At 37.6% G+C, this 16,904-nt stretch overlaps 1 protein-coding gene across 2 annotated transcripts in view; it reads right to left on the bottom strand.

Annotated features, from left to right (window-relative positions):
* The window catches only part of CALCR (calcitonin receptor), a 156,081-nt gene that overhangs the window by 78,043 nt on the left and 61,134 nt on the right, over positions 1-16,904 (bottom strand). The window contains exon 1 of one of the 2 annotated variants that reach the window (XM_088055654.1): positions 4,822-4,872. The exons of the other annotated variant lie outside the window; for it this stretch is intronic. The gene's annotated coding sequence lies outside the window, so the exon portion shown is untranslated. Of the gene's footprint in view, positions 1-4,821; positions 4,873-16,904 lie in introns of those variants that run through there. 2 annotated transcript variants of the gene reach the window in all.

Genomic DNA, 16,904 nt, shown 5'->3' with positions numbered 1-16,904 from the left:
ATTAATACTATTAGTATAATTTAAAAGGAGAATTGTGTGGGTAGAGCTAAATATACACTGCTAAAGAAACTGAAACATACTACAGAGTTTCAGTCAAAACTTTTGGGTTGGGGAAAAAACCATATCAATTGTTGCCTTACTACTTTAGCTGGAACAGCATCCCAGATGTACTGGACATACGGCCTAGACCTTACATACCAAAGATGCCTGTCAATGTCTTTAAAAATACTCTAGCAAACACTTGAGTTCAGTGGAGCAAGAATATAATGACAAGGCAGAGCTGGATGGACTTTGGAAGCACACATGAAGAGTTAGGGAGAAGCAAGAAAAACTGCAGGATAAGAGATGAATGTAAGGTAACTTTTTCAATTACCAAATAATTTCTGTATCACACTGGAAGAATCTTCAAATAATTGGATAAATGTAACCTCATACATGACATTCTTCCCTCTTGGATCAATACTTATTTTGGTCAGTACTTTCTTGATTTCATGTATTAAGTTTTTGCTAAAAAATGTTCTTTTGATTGCAGCACATACTGCAAAGTAAAACCATCTATTTAATATTTATTTTCAGCCAGTTCCCTCTCAGTTTTTCATTCAATCCTTCTCCAGGCAAACTCCCACTGCTTTTTTTTTTTTATCCTAAGCATACATTCCTATAAAATTATTTGAAGCAAGTGAATATTTTATGGGGTGGGCAAAAAACCAAGAAAAATATTATAAGTTCTTATTATGTCAATGTTTTTATATAAGTCATATAAAGTGTGAAAAATCCTGTGAGTAGATTGTTTTAAATCAAATGCACATGACATACATTTAAAGCATTTTTTTCCCACTTGGCAGAATAGCCCATGCTACAGCTGGATGTAGGTTTCAATTCTACCTCAAGAAATATGGGTCTGTGTGGAAATAATGCATTTTTCTTGAGTCTGGCTCTAATTTTATAGCAGTTTTACTAATAATGAATAAAAATCTTGATTTTCATTTGAGGTCAGGGTATATCATTGTTGACCTCTAAGGGTTGTATCTAAGGCATTATGAGGGTATTTTAAATTCCATAATAGAAGGGGACAAGTTTGGGGACATTCAAACCCTCTTGTGACAGTCTCTGGCAAAAGCTTTGTGTGCCTGAGGTCTCAAATAACTTTTTAAGATACACCAGTTAGTTTACCTAAAGAATTTTTATCTCTGCTGATACATCTTGCTATACCTATGCTCTTAAATTATTATATCTACTGCAACACTGGTACTTCTATATCACACCTACCCTACAATGAGGAGAAAAGTGACCCAAAGCTGTCACTGCATTTTAAACTACTTTTACATCTAATCTAAAGATGAATAAAGATACAATAATATAGTTATTGGTGGGGATATAAGGAAAAATTGGTGAATCAGCAAAACTACAATTATTTGCATTAGTTATTACAGATGATTTGAATATCATGGCTGTAGTGCTTGGATATTGTGTTGTCCCTGTCAGGAATTATGGCACCTTTATCACAAAAGGTTAAATTGAATATAACCATCTAAAGTTCCAGTTTCAACTAGGGCAAAATCTACACATTTCTCCCTAAGGCATTATATATTCCTTTCAGAAGTTCAACAAGGAAATTTACATATAGGAAAGTACTATGAACTGACATTTTCCCAAGAGGTAGCTATTAGCAACTAAAAGTTCTGTTGAAGGCTTCCAGACTAACATACATGAAGAGATGTACTTTCAATGATAAATAGGCAGGTGAAGTTCACAGTGCTTAGGCTAAAATAAAGAGTAAAATGTGTTTTTACCAAGACCTGCAGAGAGAAACGAACTGTTTTCTTTGTAGTTCCTCTTTTTATCTGTAAATTTCAGGGCATTAGTGAGGAATACAGATGAGGGAATGGGAATCACCTGAACAGTGAGACAAGTCATTACTGGTGTAGCTCACTCATATGCTCCAAGAAAATTTTATAAAGAGCCTTGGTTCTTTGTCTGAAACATTGTTCTGGGCTTGCAGTCTGGACCTCAGGGTTCATCCAAGTGTCCCAGAGGAACAGCTGAATCCAGGTGAGACACAATATATTTGCAGGAAAACAAGATGGATAAAGCAGATGGTGGCAGAAAGATGGGAGTGTGCCTTGTGGGCTGCAAGGTCGGTCATTACTCACTACCAGTATCAACAATGACCTTTCAGAAACGTCAGCTGCCAGCCCTGCAAACAGAAGCTCTGGTGACCTCCTCCTCTGCTGATAAATACTAATAAGCAGAAGAATTTCCATAACCACTTGTGGGGTTCAGAGTCTCAACAATACCTTCCACAGATCCTAAAGACACATGGTTATGAATGACCAACAACTTATCCCAGAGGTTTCACTGGAACCCAAGTATTCATTGCCATTTCAGGAAAAAGGTTTAATTTTCTGGTAGATCAGTAGTGAATATTATAAAAAAAACCCCAAAATACAAGAAAAATGGTGAAGCACAAGAAAGCCAGTACAACGGAGAAACAAGCTTTCGCCACAACCTTCCCAGCCAGGAAGAGCAGAGCAGAGTCTTTGGATCTGTAAGTCTTTGCATCTTTCTGCCAAGATGAACTATCATGAATAAATTCTTGAGAAGTTAGTGAAGCTCTGCTTGTGTTAACCTGCATTTATTGAAGATCTCTTCAATATCCTTCTGTCCTGCATTCTGAGGACAACGATGAGAATTTAGAATGACTCTCAGATTACAGGCTGTCACTTTGCTTTTGCTATCTGTTATGCAGGGGTAAGATCAGAGCCACATCCTCTAAAGTGTCAAGGTTCTCACTGCCTTCAGCAGAACTGCCCTTCTGTGAGCCCTAGCTTTTTCTTCTTCCATTACACATGTTGAGTGGAGCTCTGAGAAAGCACAGGGAAGCTAACCTAAACACCTTGAAAAGGGAAATGGCATAACATGGGAATGATTTCTTGTCACTTATGTTGGCCCCTCAGAGCCCATTAAATGGTATACTGATTTTTTTATTTTTATTGGCCTCTTGGCAATGTCACTGTCCCATTAGATATTAATGTTATTATTTTAAAGTTCATTTATCTGATTTTGTTTTGTTTTCGTGTGTTATTTTGTACATTCATGTGTTATTTTGTGATATTCTAGTCAGACAAATAATGCATCGCCTAATTTTGTGCTGGACAGGCCACCAGTGGGGAGCAGGGCCTCCCAAAAGCATTTTGCTAGCCAGGGCCATTAAGACAGGCTGGGGATAAATCATGGTGTGGTCTGGCTCCCACTGCTCCACTGTTAGGACTGGAAACCTCTGGGGCCACTGCAGTTCTCAAGCAAGTCAGTCGAAATCCAACTATGATCACTTATAATGGGTTTCTTAAGGATGCCAAAACTTACTCCAAATACTTCCTTATGCCAAGGTTTGCTTTTGGTAAAGTCTTGATATACACTGGCTGAAGCCTGTCTTTAGCAGGATTTTATTTTGCTGGGACAGATGAAACTAATTTCTGGCTCCAGTACCCAAAGAATTCAGAGCCAACCCCAGAATGACATCTAAAGTCACTAAGGACAAGCCTCCAAGTTTCGAGTCAGCTGAAAACATAGAGTCAATTTTCCTTTCTGAGCACATTCCAGACCCATGCAGGTGCCAGGGGGCTGCTCTTAGTCTAGCATATAGAGTTGGAACTTGGATGCTTATGCAATAGCTAGGCTTAGGGTTTCCCCAAATCTTCCTACCAAATACAGCTGCAGGGACAAAGGATAATCTGGATCATACATTATAAAGTTTAACAAGAAAATAAATGCCTCCAGTGTAGCAGCCTATTTGTAGGACTTTACAAAATCAAACCCTGGAAGTAGTCTGTAATTCTCAGCAAGATTTTTCCTGTTACACCATAGGTTGCCAACTTTAGTATTTATTTCACTGGCAATAAATTAAAAGACCTGAAACTTTAGACTCTCTGTGATGTTAAAAACTTCAAATATCCATCCATGATCTAAAGCTTCATGTGGAAAAATAATAGACGGTCTCTTCCATAAATTACATTGCCAGACAAAAGTGCCTTCATATGGAAAGTACTTTATATAGGAGATAGAGGACAAAAGGGAAGCATATTTAGATGAGTACTATGATTCAGAAAAGATTTCTGATGGCTCTGGAAAGAAGTCAGAACAGTCTTTTCAACAGCAGCTACAGCTGACCTTGTTTGTCATCCTGGCTGACTCATTAAATCCAAATGTGTGTGTGTGTCTATGGGTACTTGTGTAAGCTTCTGCAGAGGTGTATAAACTCTCAAGATGTAGGGAATTTGACACAACCTGGCTATTATGACATCTGCAGAGATCATGTCTTGAGGCCTTTTGCACCTCTGGTGTTTATTTGGCCTTCTGGTGATGGAAAGATCTCAGGCTTTTATTTACTTACTAGCAACTTGGAGCTTTTGCCTAAAGCTTGCCAAGTATTCATCCTGATGAAGCACTTGACCTTTCAGTGAAGTATGTTTTTCAGACACCACCAAATTAAAAAGCACCTAAAGATACTTTTTTCTTAAACAATCAAAATATTTTTAGTTTTGTCTGCATTCTGCATCTTCTGCACTGTACTTACTACTTCACCAAGGAAGTGAGAGGCCCAGCTCTGGTTTCTTAGAGTAAAATCTGGTTTAACTATCACGTAGCTCATACATTGCACATACACAAAGAAAAATGCAATGCAAAAGCCATGTATTTTATTTGTGGACTGCAGACAACATCTGTATATATTTTCTTTATGAAGATAAAAATATCCTTATTATTTTAATTATTGGGGGTTCTTATTAATTCATTTTTTTATTAGTATGTGCAAGAAAATACCACTTTTGTAGCGTCATTCAATGATCTCATTTGAGCAGGTGTTTCACATATCTACAAGGAAAAGAAAAAGCAATTTTTTAATTGAGGAAGGCATCACTGTGAAACTAATAGTACAGTTTAATAGTACAGTTCACTGCAAAGATAAAAATACCAGAACTTGCTTTACTGTGCCTATATATCCTAAAATTCTTCTTCCAGACCTTATAGTCATAGTTCCCTTTTCTACATTTAGCATTTTCTCACTATCCATTACTTCCTTTCCCCCTTGCATTTCCATCTCTTTTAAATGTAGTTGTAATGCTATAGTGATAGCACAGAGTTCCATAGCACAGAATGGCAAATCTGGTGCAATATTAATTTAGTTTACTTTCAGTGAATATTGTGCTAACTGCTTCCCGTATTTTTTCAGTAAAACACTCATATGGAATTTATCTCAAAGCTTTACATCCTATCTAGGTGGCTGTATTATGTCTGCAAAATCTCCAGCCCTTTGTTATAGAATTAGGATAGGCTTCTGGAGCTCTAGTTATATATTCCTGCTCCAGGGATCACACCATGACAAGCTCACTCAACTTTACTTTTCCTCTTAATGAAAAGAGCTGGTAATCCAGGTTCAGTTGCAATCAATCATGAATCCCACAATCCCTTTGAAAACAATTCAAAAGAAACAGAAAAAGTACCAACAGCAAAAAAACACAAGCAAACAAAAATCCCCAAACCAAAACCAAAACAAACAAACCACTAAAAAGCAAACAAGCAAATGAGCAACTCCACAAAAGCTATTTTGGAAAGGGAGTTCTGAAAGACCCACTATAAGAGGGATTAAATGCATTCATGTTGTACAGTTCAAACAGCTGCTGAGCCAAGAATGACTCAGCCTGAGCATCCATCTGGGTCAGCCTTTAGGCACAGCTTCAGAAATGCTCCCCCCAGCAAGCTGTACCTGGACACCCACTTCATCCCATCACCAACATGCAATTAATTACACATTGCCATACAGACAGGTGCTGCTGGACAGGGGATTGGGTACACGCTGCTGAATAAATCCTTTATGTATCTTTTAATTTATTGCAACTGGTATAAAATAACAAACTTTCACTTTTTGTTGTTCCTGGGCAATATGAAATGCATGAAACTCCACCTTTTCTTGTCATCAAAATATGGGGAGTGGTCAATGACAATAACCGAATGTATGGATTTTGCTGCTATGAAGTGTTTTAATTATGACAATAATTTCATCAATCTCCTGTAATCATAATGATAAATAATGGGAGAGGATGTGAAAAATCATACTGCTTCTATGATGCAACAACATCTGCTCTTTGAATTTTTATATTAACTCTTGCCCAGCCATTCTCTATTGAATAATTCCACTAGATTGGCTTGCTTACTTGATATTTGAAATAGAATAATGAGATTAAGTAAGACAAAGAACTAATTTCCTAACTCGCATAATATGGTTTTATACCATTTCCTTCTTGTGTGATCTGATCTATGTCCAGTAAAACCAGCTTTTGGTACAACACTCCAATGGCACTTAAGGAAATGGGCAGATCTTGAATCCTGCTCTTGGTATCACTTTTCTCAGTGGCATCTAGATTTTGACTCCAAAGTTCTGATTATCTGTAACTAGATCATTGGTCTTTGATCATTAGCAGCACAAACCTAGCTTTACTTTCATGAGTTCTGCCAGGAAAAGTAGAACATATGTGGCAAAAACAATCTGTGCATGAACCAAACTATGAACATTACCTTTGACATAAAAGGCAGCATAAAAGACAAAACACTTATTCTATTCTGGCTGACAAACTGCTAAAGTCAGGAGAGGACTTCAAACATGAAGTAGAATCCTTGCCAAGAGCTGCTTTTCGTTAATCAGAAAGAACTGGGCTACAGCCAACACCCTGACTTCCACAGGGGAATTCAGATGCATAAGTCATGCAAGATGATGATAGGAAGACAGATGCTTGGAGCTCTTGAAACTAGGTCCCAGCTACTACCAGGACTTCTGCTAACAGATACTGAGCCCACTCTTCAGTCTGATAAGAGACACTGAACCAACTCCTCAGTCTGATGATTCAGCCACAAGGATGCAATACAGACTTGTATCCCTGCACTGCCAATATTCCTGTGTTCAAGAGGAACACACAGCATTACCTGGTTTACAGTGCTCATGTCTCAAGAGATGAGCATAGCACACAGGGTGCTGAATCCTACGTTAAGGTTCCTGAGTGATCCCTAGTCCACATTATGAGTGCTATTCCTTTGATCTGTGCATCCACAGACCTTCCGGAAGCAAAGCAGCAATCAGCAGCAGAAGGCCATCCACACCCTGAACAGTTTGGCAGAAGGTGTTGTGGCTTCTGATGGCATCTGGTGTCTCTTACCTGATGTCAAGGGATGTGTATGCTGTTGGCTGCTCTCTCCCATTACTGGATGGGACACCTCCCTTCTTAAATTCTTGCCCACAAAGGGATCAACAGTGGCTTGACAGTGGTGAGTTGTCTGTGTACCAGGGCAGAAAAACTTCAATACTATTCTGCAGGAAATTTAACTGAAGACACTCTGAAGTATGCACATGAAATAAATCCTCTATGTTTTGCCTTGTTATGGAAAGGCGCTGCAATCAGGGGTCCTGCCTGTACAAAAGAGTTCCTGGGGAAAGATCCAAGTAAATTAGGACAGTGCCAAAGCTCTGAACTCTGACCCTAGGCAATCATATTTCAGTCCTTCACTTGCAAGGAAAGTCTTAGTAACATACCATAACAAAATTAGCTGTTTGAGTTAATTTAAAAAATTAACTGATTTTATATTGCATTTTTCATTTTATATCATTTAGGTTCTCATTTAAACTACAAGTACCATATATATCAAGCAAATCTTGACTAATATCTCCTACCTGAAAAACTAGAAAATGTTTGTTTCTATGTGATCAGATGCTGCTGAATAAAACATGAAGCAACTCTTGGATGAAAATAAAGATTCTGCTTGGAAGATTAGGACTTTTTTACATCTCTTCTGGAGCAAAGCAGTAACGGTTTTTCTCTGCACTAAAAGTTATGACTTAAAGCTACTTAAAGGGTCTGTTTCTTGTTTCTACTAGGTTGACCTTATTTTAATTTCTCTTTATAGCTATTGATCAGAAAACTGTCAAATTGCTCTGCTCTGGTGAGATACTTATGAATTACCAGCAGATATACAAAAGAGCCTAAACCCCCCTTTGTTTGTTTAGGCCTTGGAATTGTTTTATAAAACTTCTGTTTGGATGTGTTGAAAATCAATGATTTGTATTTAGTGTTCTAATTTTAACTTTCATTACACTGCATTTGCATTTCAGCTTTTATTTTCAAAGAAATGACAATGAAGTGATGATATTGTTCTGGAGCTGGTCTGGGTGCTGGATACTCAGAAATGCATAGATTCTTCTTAGCAAAATTCTGCTCCATCTTTATTTAACACGGAGTCCCTTTTCCAACAGTTGCAGTGACAGTTCCTTGGAAAAAAATATTTATTTTGTAGTACTCAATTTTCTGGAAGACCAGGACTCTGAGTTTTAAGGCAGCAAGTCTGTATCTTTCTGTTTGCACAGGACTTCACCATTGTAAAAAAAAAAGTGATACTGTCAGCACTGGGTACAATGGGGTCTCACTGGGAATTCTTGCCAGGACAGAGGCCAGTGGTTCAAGCAGATGTCTATAGCTAAATAAATATCTCATATGAGTTTTTAATCATAGAAGTAACAGTTTTGGGAAAGATTGTTCAGCAACTTCATCTTTAACGTCAGGTTCTTCAGCGTGGGACTTTAAGCACTGGAATGCAGTATTAATAACAAACGACAATTTGAGACAGTGAAATACAAGCTGTGAGACCTAAAATATCTGAAACAGGCAAAATTTTCTGGGAAAAATAATTATTCTATTTATTTTCACATGAATCAATGTACTCAAATTGATTTTTAAATAAAAAACATTTTTAAGTATTTTTATTTTTTGAGTGTGGCTTCAAGGCTTAATTACAGGACTAAGTAATTAATATACTGCTGATTGAATAGGAATAAACAGCAGGCCCACAAATGTAAAATAAATGTAACAACTGTTAAATTGCTATCAATTTTGAAGTTGTAAGCAATATTTATTTCTGATTTAACTTTGGCCTTACTTTGGGCCAACAGTACTGTTCAAATAAAGTCAACATTTGCTATTGATTTCAATGAAAAGAAGTTTGAAGCAGACAGAGAAAAAGAAGGCTGCTGCAAAGAGAAGGGCAGTCTCCCGCAGAGAGCAAAGCTGACAAAAAGACAAATCTCTTTACTCATCATGGATTTCTCGCTCAAACATCCTCCCTGGTAATTGCAATTCTGAGCTGAGGCACACAGCACTGTCCACACAAACAACCATGCCTTGTTCAAATCAAATTTAATAATGAGGGCTTGGGAATAAGTTCACTGCCCTGTTAAATTACAAATCTTATAAAATTCAACAAAACCTTCACACAGACTTGTTACTACCACGCTGTGACATAAGTTTGCTTTCCTGCTCCAATCTCCTTCCACAGGCTGCACAACCTGAAGTTCCAACAAAGCCCAACACACATTCTAAAGCCAAAAGAGATTTTAAATTCCACAATTTGCTATAATCATGAGGTAAAGCTGTTTCCAGGGATGAAGGTTCTGAGCCTCTATGAATATTGGGCTATTTCTTGAAATTTTGTTTCAGAAGCCAAGCTTGTGTATTGGCAGCTCACCAAAGTTAGCAGTCAGACACAGAAATAAGTTTTTGTTCTAAAAAGACAGAATGAAAAAGCCTGTGGATTGTGACACTGTAATAACAAAAAGAAAAGTCATGATTTCTAATGCCAGCACAGAAGATAAGCTGTTTCTTTTTGCTTTCCTGGATATAAATGAAGTACTTTTTTTTCACTTTACTATCTATGACTTGAAGAGGACATTGCGCCTTACTTGAAGATAAGTTAGCAAAATATTATGGAAAAACTTCCCTAATCAGCTTTAAGATTGAAAAGAAAATACAGGAATGGGAATAAAGTAGCTTAAAAATTAGTGCAATTCTCTACTGATAAAATTTCATCAGATAATAGCATCAAACACAATCTATTTGTTCTGGTAATTAAAGCAATTTCACCTGAGCTTTCTAAATCCATATGTGTGCACTACCATTTCTGCTTTCAGGCTTATTTTTTATTGAAACAATGCAAAATTTTTTATATTCCATTGAAAATAGAAGCAAAGGATTATTTTCATACTTGAAGTAAACCTATCAACAACTGCACTTTAAAAAAAAAAGTCTGGTAAAGACAGTCAGACAGCGATATACGTCACAGTTATGTGCAGCAGTCTGCCTAGAGATTCTGGTCACTAAACACATATGAGGAATTAAATCATTGAAATTTGCATCATTGTAACACTATTTAGGGACTTCCAGAGATAAACATTTGCTTTTTGATGCATAAAAACACATCAGACACCTCTTGTGCAATTATTATAAAAATTGCACTCTTGTAGAAAATACACAGGATTCAAGCACACAATAGTTCTTTGAAGTTATGAATGCTTACAGAAGAATGCCTTCTCCACTGTGGTGAAGATATTCACACCAAAGAATATCTGTTCTCTCTTTCCACACAGATCAAGCCACGCATACATATTTACAAATTCTAAAATAGGCTACTCCAGCAGTGTGCCATGTTGGTATCACAAACAGGAGTAAGCTTTAAAAACAAAAGTCAGATTGATATCAGTGAACTTCCTTGTCTATACATGCTTCGTACAATATTTACTCACCTTTCCTTCTGTATGTGTCATGTAAGATCTGTATATCCTACCATCCTTGATACAGCTAGAGAACAAAAGGTATGAAGAAGGGACTGGACCCTGGATGTAAAATTTTCTATGTTCTGGAAAGAGTTATGTGGGGAACTTACTTTCTCAAGCACAGCAAATGTCTAGTGCTGCTGAAAATTACCACTCAAATGTTTAATTCTCATTTATTTTGTCAGAATGAGGAGAAACAGCTAAGTTCTCCAGTGTCTTTGGCATCTACAGATTTAGAAATTATTGTCAAGACAAGTGCAACCCCCTTTGTAAGTGTGCACAGGACAGAAGTAAGGTAATATTTGTCAGCCTAAGACCTGAATTGCAGCTTTCTCCACTTTCTGGAGGAGTGTTAATAGTGTAATCCATTTTTAATATAAAAACAAGAACTGTATCTCCTTCATTATCTGAGCCACAATGATAATGAAAGGAGTTTGCAGTCTTGGGATGGAGCATGCAACCCATGCATCATAATGCAACAGCCTTAAAGTTTTCACAATTCTCTCTAAAGAAGAAAAGCAACAGGCTACTTCAGGATAGGATATTGGGGCACAGTGCTAGGTTTTGACTGAGGAAGGAATGATGTTGGGAAAGGTGTTAATTTTTGTACATTTACAAGGACATTTGTTTAAAAATAAGGGACAGGATACAAATAATCATGAATTTTGACAACAAACTTAAAAATATAACCAGAGAGTATTAAAATTATCATTAAATAATATTTTTTAATTAAATAGACATCTGTTACAAAGATACATTTCTATATTTTATGCAGTGTAAGGATTGCAAAATCTGTTTTCTATCCCTCCTTGAAAAAATATTCCAGCATACCCTTTAGAAGTAGTGAATATTCTGGTTTTATTTGATTTAACACACTATAAGAAACCTTATTTTTGTTTGATAAGACTGGGAAAGGCACAGGGAATGACAGTGAAAAGAGATTTGAGGCTAATCTGCGAGGAAAAGATCCAGTTTACATTTTGCATACAGAGGTTCTGGTTCAAGTTGCAGAGCAAGACACAGGCATCAGAAAGACTCTCGCCCTTTTAGACACAATATGAACAAAATCAGCACTTGTCTTTCTGCATGCCTCTGGTTCACTAGACTGCTTTCCTGAAGGACAGTAACCACTGTTTCCTCTGAAATGACTCCTGCTGGTAAAAGGTGCAGACAAGCCACCAGAGTTGTGGAAACAAATCTGAGCTAGCACAGCAAAGTATGAATTACTAATCCTGATACAATATTTTTGTCTCCTTTGTGGGACTATATGAGAATGACTCAATTTCTAATGTGCAGTCCTTCCTATTGCTGGCAAGAGAAATACTGGCCTAGATCACCTACATCACTTCAAACATGGAGGAAAATAGGATACACATCATAAATGGCCTCAAGGACAAGAAGCTAATCCAGTACTTTTGGGGACCAAAGAGTATTTTCTCCATTTCCTCATCTAGAAAATTTGCCTCCTGATCTGGTTTCTTCCATGCATCATGGGATGGACAAGTCAGGAGCCAGCACTAGGCTGAGCATCTGTGTATGGTATAAATTCATGCCTATATGGAAGCAGCTTATCAGTGCTTCTTCTCATAAAAGCAGTGCCAGAAAAGTGATGTATAAGGAGCATAAAAGTGAGCTGCCCATGCCATGGAAGTGAATGCAAACAGTGAGGCCACCCTGGGCTGATCACCACATGGATTGGTGCTACATTGTAGCAGCCCACTGCTGCTACAGGGATGGGGAGCCTCTTACACACAGGGGACCCAGACCCCTGAGAGGACTTCCTTCTGGCAGGAGATCAAAGAGACCTGAAGAAAGTTATTAAAATCATTCATTTTTTATTAGGCCTTTTCTCACTAACATTTTTTTTTTCAAATTCATCTGCCAGAGCCTCAAGATCAATTTTTTTTTATAAATGTAGTTATGTAGTCATCAATCAGATAACTGCATTTTCTGTATGTCCAGGCTAAAGTGAATCACCATCACAGAAATCTTGCTTCAGTGGGTTCATGAAATGCACTAATGTGCTTTATTCAGTTTCGTGTCAGTATATCTGTCCAACCAAATTATACTCTTCATAAGCTACACAGTTCAATGTCAAAGCCTTTTTAAACAAATCAATGCTGCAACCTTTAGCAAAGAACCAGACCTTCAGTTCCACATGGAATCCTTGTCTTGGAGACACAGAACATGAACAGCTTAAAATACAACAGGATAGATCCTCATCCTTTACCATAAGTAAATGGGAGTTACTCCCTTACACAGCAGCACTACTACTGCAGACATCCACTTTTTAAACTTAAGAGAAAAACAGCCAAGCTAAGGTACACAACCTATAGAGTGCCTGATCTCTTAATTAAACCCTAATTTCACTAAGAATATGCATGTTCAGGTTGACCCATCCCTAGAAGTGTTCAAAGCTGGGTTAGATAGGGCTCTGAACAACCTGGTTTAGTCAGTGTCCCTGAATAAAGGGGTGGTGGAACTGAGTGGTCTTTAAGATCCCTTCCAAACCAAAGCATTCTACGATTTCTATGATTAATGAAAGTATGATAAGTGGTCATCAAAATCTTCCTTGAGGTTTAAATGTAAACTCCAAAATGAAACTGTACATGGAGGCTGCTATTTCCCAGACCAGTTTCTGCATTCCCCTGGAAATGCTGAGCATGTTGTAACCCACTCATTATACACTAGAGGATTTTCCTGGCCAAGAAAAGAAATAGCTAAACCAATTTTCTTTCAGAATAACAATGTAAATCATGCTAGTTCAACATCTTGGTTACTGTATCATGCTATGGTATGTATCCTGTCCCAAATCATTTTCATGCCAAATGCCCAGGAATTTATCTACCTCATAAAATATGATTTTTTTTTACCCATTTACCTCATATTGCTATATTGCACAGGAGACAGGGATATAATTGGCACTGGAATTCCTAATGGGAGGTCAGTGTACTGGTTTCATAGCAAGCAAAATCTTGGCAAATGGAATAGCCTAGAAATTTGTAACAGCAATGCAATGCAAATTAATGTCAAAAGTTGGCTCTCACAACAGGCTCCATTATCTCACCGGCAGAAAAACCTATGTGGCAGCACTTGATTTTGGCAGATATATGAGGCTCTAATATGACTAAGATTTTTATATCCCTCACTCTTTTAAATGTATTTTCATTTGCTTTAATTTTTAATGCCACCTCTGAAAACCCAGAGTTCTACCTTTAGTCATGCTGGTGGTGTTGGTACATCATTGATCAGACACAGGCAGAAAAAACGCATTCAAACGTTTTCCTTCTAAAAGAGCTGAATGTGGAACTTGGAGACTCAGCTAAAGTATTTCAGTGGACCAGCAGCAATGTTCTGACCAAGATGAGGGAAAAAAACCCACCCGTGTGCAGGGCTGCAGAAAATTCCTTGTCAAGAGCAAGAAAATTAAACTGGCAGGTATGGTCAGTCTGAGTCACTACTGCACCACAAAGGTTCTCCCTCTGTGAGAAAACTGATGTTGTCCTTGCCCAGAAATAAGTGTGCAGGTGTAACCTAGTTCTTAATGAAGATGATTAATCAACATAATAAACCTGACTCTCAGCTTGAATTGTGACACTGTGACTCATATTAAAGGGGCTTTTACTTGCCAAGAAGACACATTGGTTTCAGTGCCACCATTCATTTATGGCCTGAGATAAAGGTCATCTCAGCATGAACACAAGTAGCATCTAGGCAGCATTCCTGTTCTTTTGGTGCTTCAGAAATTCAGAGTAATCACATACTTGAAAGAGCACAATTCCCTTCAATAAAAGCCCTTCTTAGAACTGGTCTGATATCACTAGTGATACAAATTGCAGTAATAAGCAAATAAAGAAAGCTGCTGCTTTATCTGAAGTGCAGGTGACAAATCATACGTTTCTCTCTGAGGAAAAGTGTTGTAAAAAAAGGAAATTATTATTTTATTTCAGTAGCTGTTATGTTCTTGTATGTTAAGACTTCTTAGCAATTTAAGATTTAGAACACAAAGAAACTATGCTGAGATTATTATGCTAATAAGTTTGTACCAAATCTTTTTAGAATATTATGAGAACATGTACTTTCCTCCTCAGCATCTTCTCTTCTCTCAGCAAAGACACTCTCAAAGGATGCCTGAAGGTAAGAGATGAGTAGAGGAATATTAAATGTCCTTCTCTGAATACACTTGAAAAGTCTGGTCTTTTTATGTTAATATTCTCTCTAAAAAGGGGAATGTTAAAAACATTATTGCTTCCAGGTAGTGTCTGGGCTATACATTCATCTTGCATTTCATACTCAGCAAGACAAACAGGTACTTGGAGGACACAATTTATTGACATTCTCTTTTAAATATTTTAGGATGATAAAAATGAATACATTTAAATGCCTGTTTTTGCATCATGTATGCATTTCTCCATTGGTTCCATGAACATCATATCACGATTTTGATGAAACTGCAAAAGATCTTCTATTGGGGAACAACAGCAACAAGCACTGCAAGCATTGCCCTTCCTTGATACTTCAGGATGCTTTAGGACATTCCAAACCAATATTTGCAAATCAGAAATCATGATGACATCAAACTATAGCTTGTCCAAGTCAAAAACTCAGTCCAAAAGAATAGACCAAATATCTGCGTCACCTGCATGGTTAGAAATACAGTCATGTGAGGTTGTATACCATTTCCCTATTTTGGCAATAATGACGAATTCAGCAGGTCACTCCAGTGGTGTTTACTTTGAACTGCCTGCTGTCCTTAATTGCTATCTCCTGGGACTGTGATACACAAAGACAAAATCCTTATGACAGGCAAGGCATCTGACTACTCATCTGAATCATTATTGTTCTTGTGAATTTAAATGCTGTTGCTACATTGAGTTTGAGCTCCAGAGCCATCAACCTGCCTCCAGCCCATTGTTCTCTGCTGCACAGCAATGCAGCCTGAGAACTTTTCAGGATGGACTGAAGAATCATCTGTCACAGAAATGTTAAGGTTGCTTGAATGGAGAATGATTTGGAATATCTAGGCTTAGATGCACTGGAATGGACAACTGCCAGGAGAGGGTGTAGCAGACACCAAGATTCCAAGTCATTTATGTACATCTTCTCAGGGCACCCAGCACCAAGGAAACAAAGGACAGACTGAAAGAAGGGATGTACTAAGGCAAAGGCAGCCTACAAGCAGTCTGAAGCAAAGATTCAGTGCATTTAGAGATGGTGGTGAGAAGACAGTGACAGAGTAGGAGCCACAAGAGACCCATATAATCATACAAAAAGCAGTGTACACATACTGCTGAGGGTTTCCAAGCTAAGAAGCAGCAAAGAGAAGAGAGGAGGATTCAATGACTTCCATCCCTTATCCTCCAAGCAACATCCAGAAATCCTGGACAGACAACCTGGGTACAATGTGATGTCTGAGTGCTGAAGACCTGACTTGGGCACGTGTATCTTGTGTCTTTGTGAGTATGTGCTACAAGAGTCTGAATGAGTAAAACAGATTTTGTTTGAAAATAAAACATTACCCTCACTTGAGGGCTCATATGTGGCATACAGTCCTACAGCCACAAGAATCAGACTCTCTAAATTGGTTCAATAATATTTTATAACTCATGGAAACAGTGAGAGCTGCAGAATGAGGACTGGTTAAGACCTGTGTTTAGCACATGCTCATTCTGTCCTGACTCAGATCAGAGCCTTAAAGTCTCTTTCCTCCTATGCTTAAGCAAAGATATGCAGTCTTTCTACCCTTTTCTTTTTGTTTGCAAATAGTCTGTCCTGAACCTGATTAAGTTATCCATATAAGAACATTATTGAAATGTATATGTTGCTGATGCTGTTATTTCAAAAATTGGCACTGTCCCTCAAAATTATGAATCAGAAAAAGCATTTTGATACAAAAGCCCCAAACAACATTAGAAATAACAGAATGGGTCATTGCCAGTTATGTCTGATTCAGACTAGAAATATATTTACATTCTCATGTATACACAATTTTTCAGAAAACAGATAGTAAATTGTAGTAATCTACTATAATGCAGTTTAATTACATTAAGTCTCTCAAATGAGCTACCTGTAGATCACACGTGGGAAAAAAAAAAAAAGATTGCATTGTGTCACCAGACTATTTTCAAAGGGCTTAGCAACAATTTCTTGTTTAAAGTAAAAATGTCGGTTTATTTTATTTTTTCAAAAGACTCTACACCACAGAAGTACAAAGTGGTACCACAGAGGTACTTTTCTAGCAAAGCTTTCCAATATC

The sequence above is a fragment of the Pseudopodoces humilis genome, chromosome 1 (assembly GCF_049639895.1).
Source record: "Pseudopodoces humilis isolate 2021_Gansu_Grassland_sample_001 chromosome 1, ASM4963989v1, whole genome shotgun sequence".
NCBI lineage: Eukaryota > Metazoa > Chordata > Aves > Passeriformes > Paridae > Pseudopodoces > Pseudopodoces humilis.
This window is presented reverse-complemented; position numbering and strand designations above follow the sequence as displayed.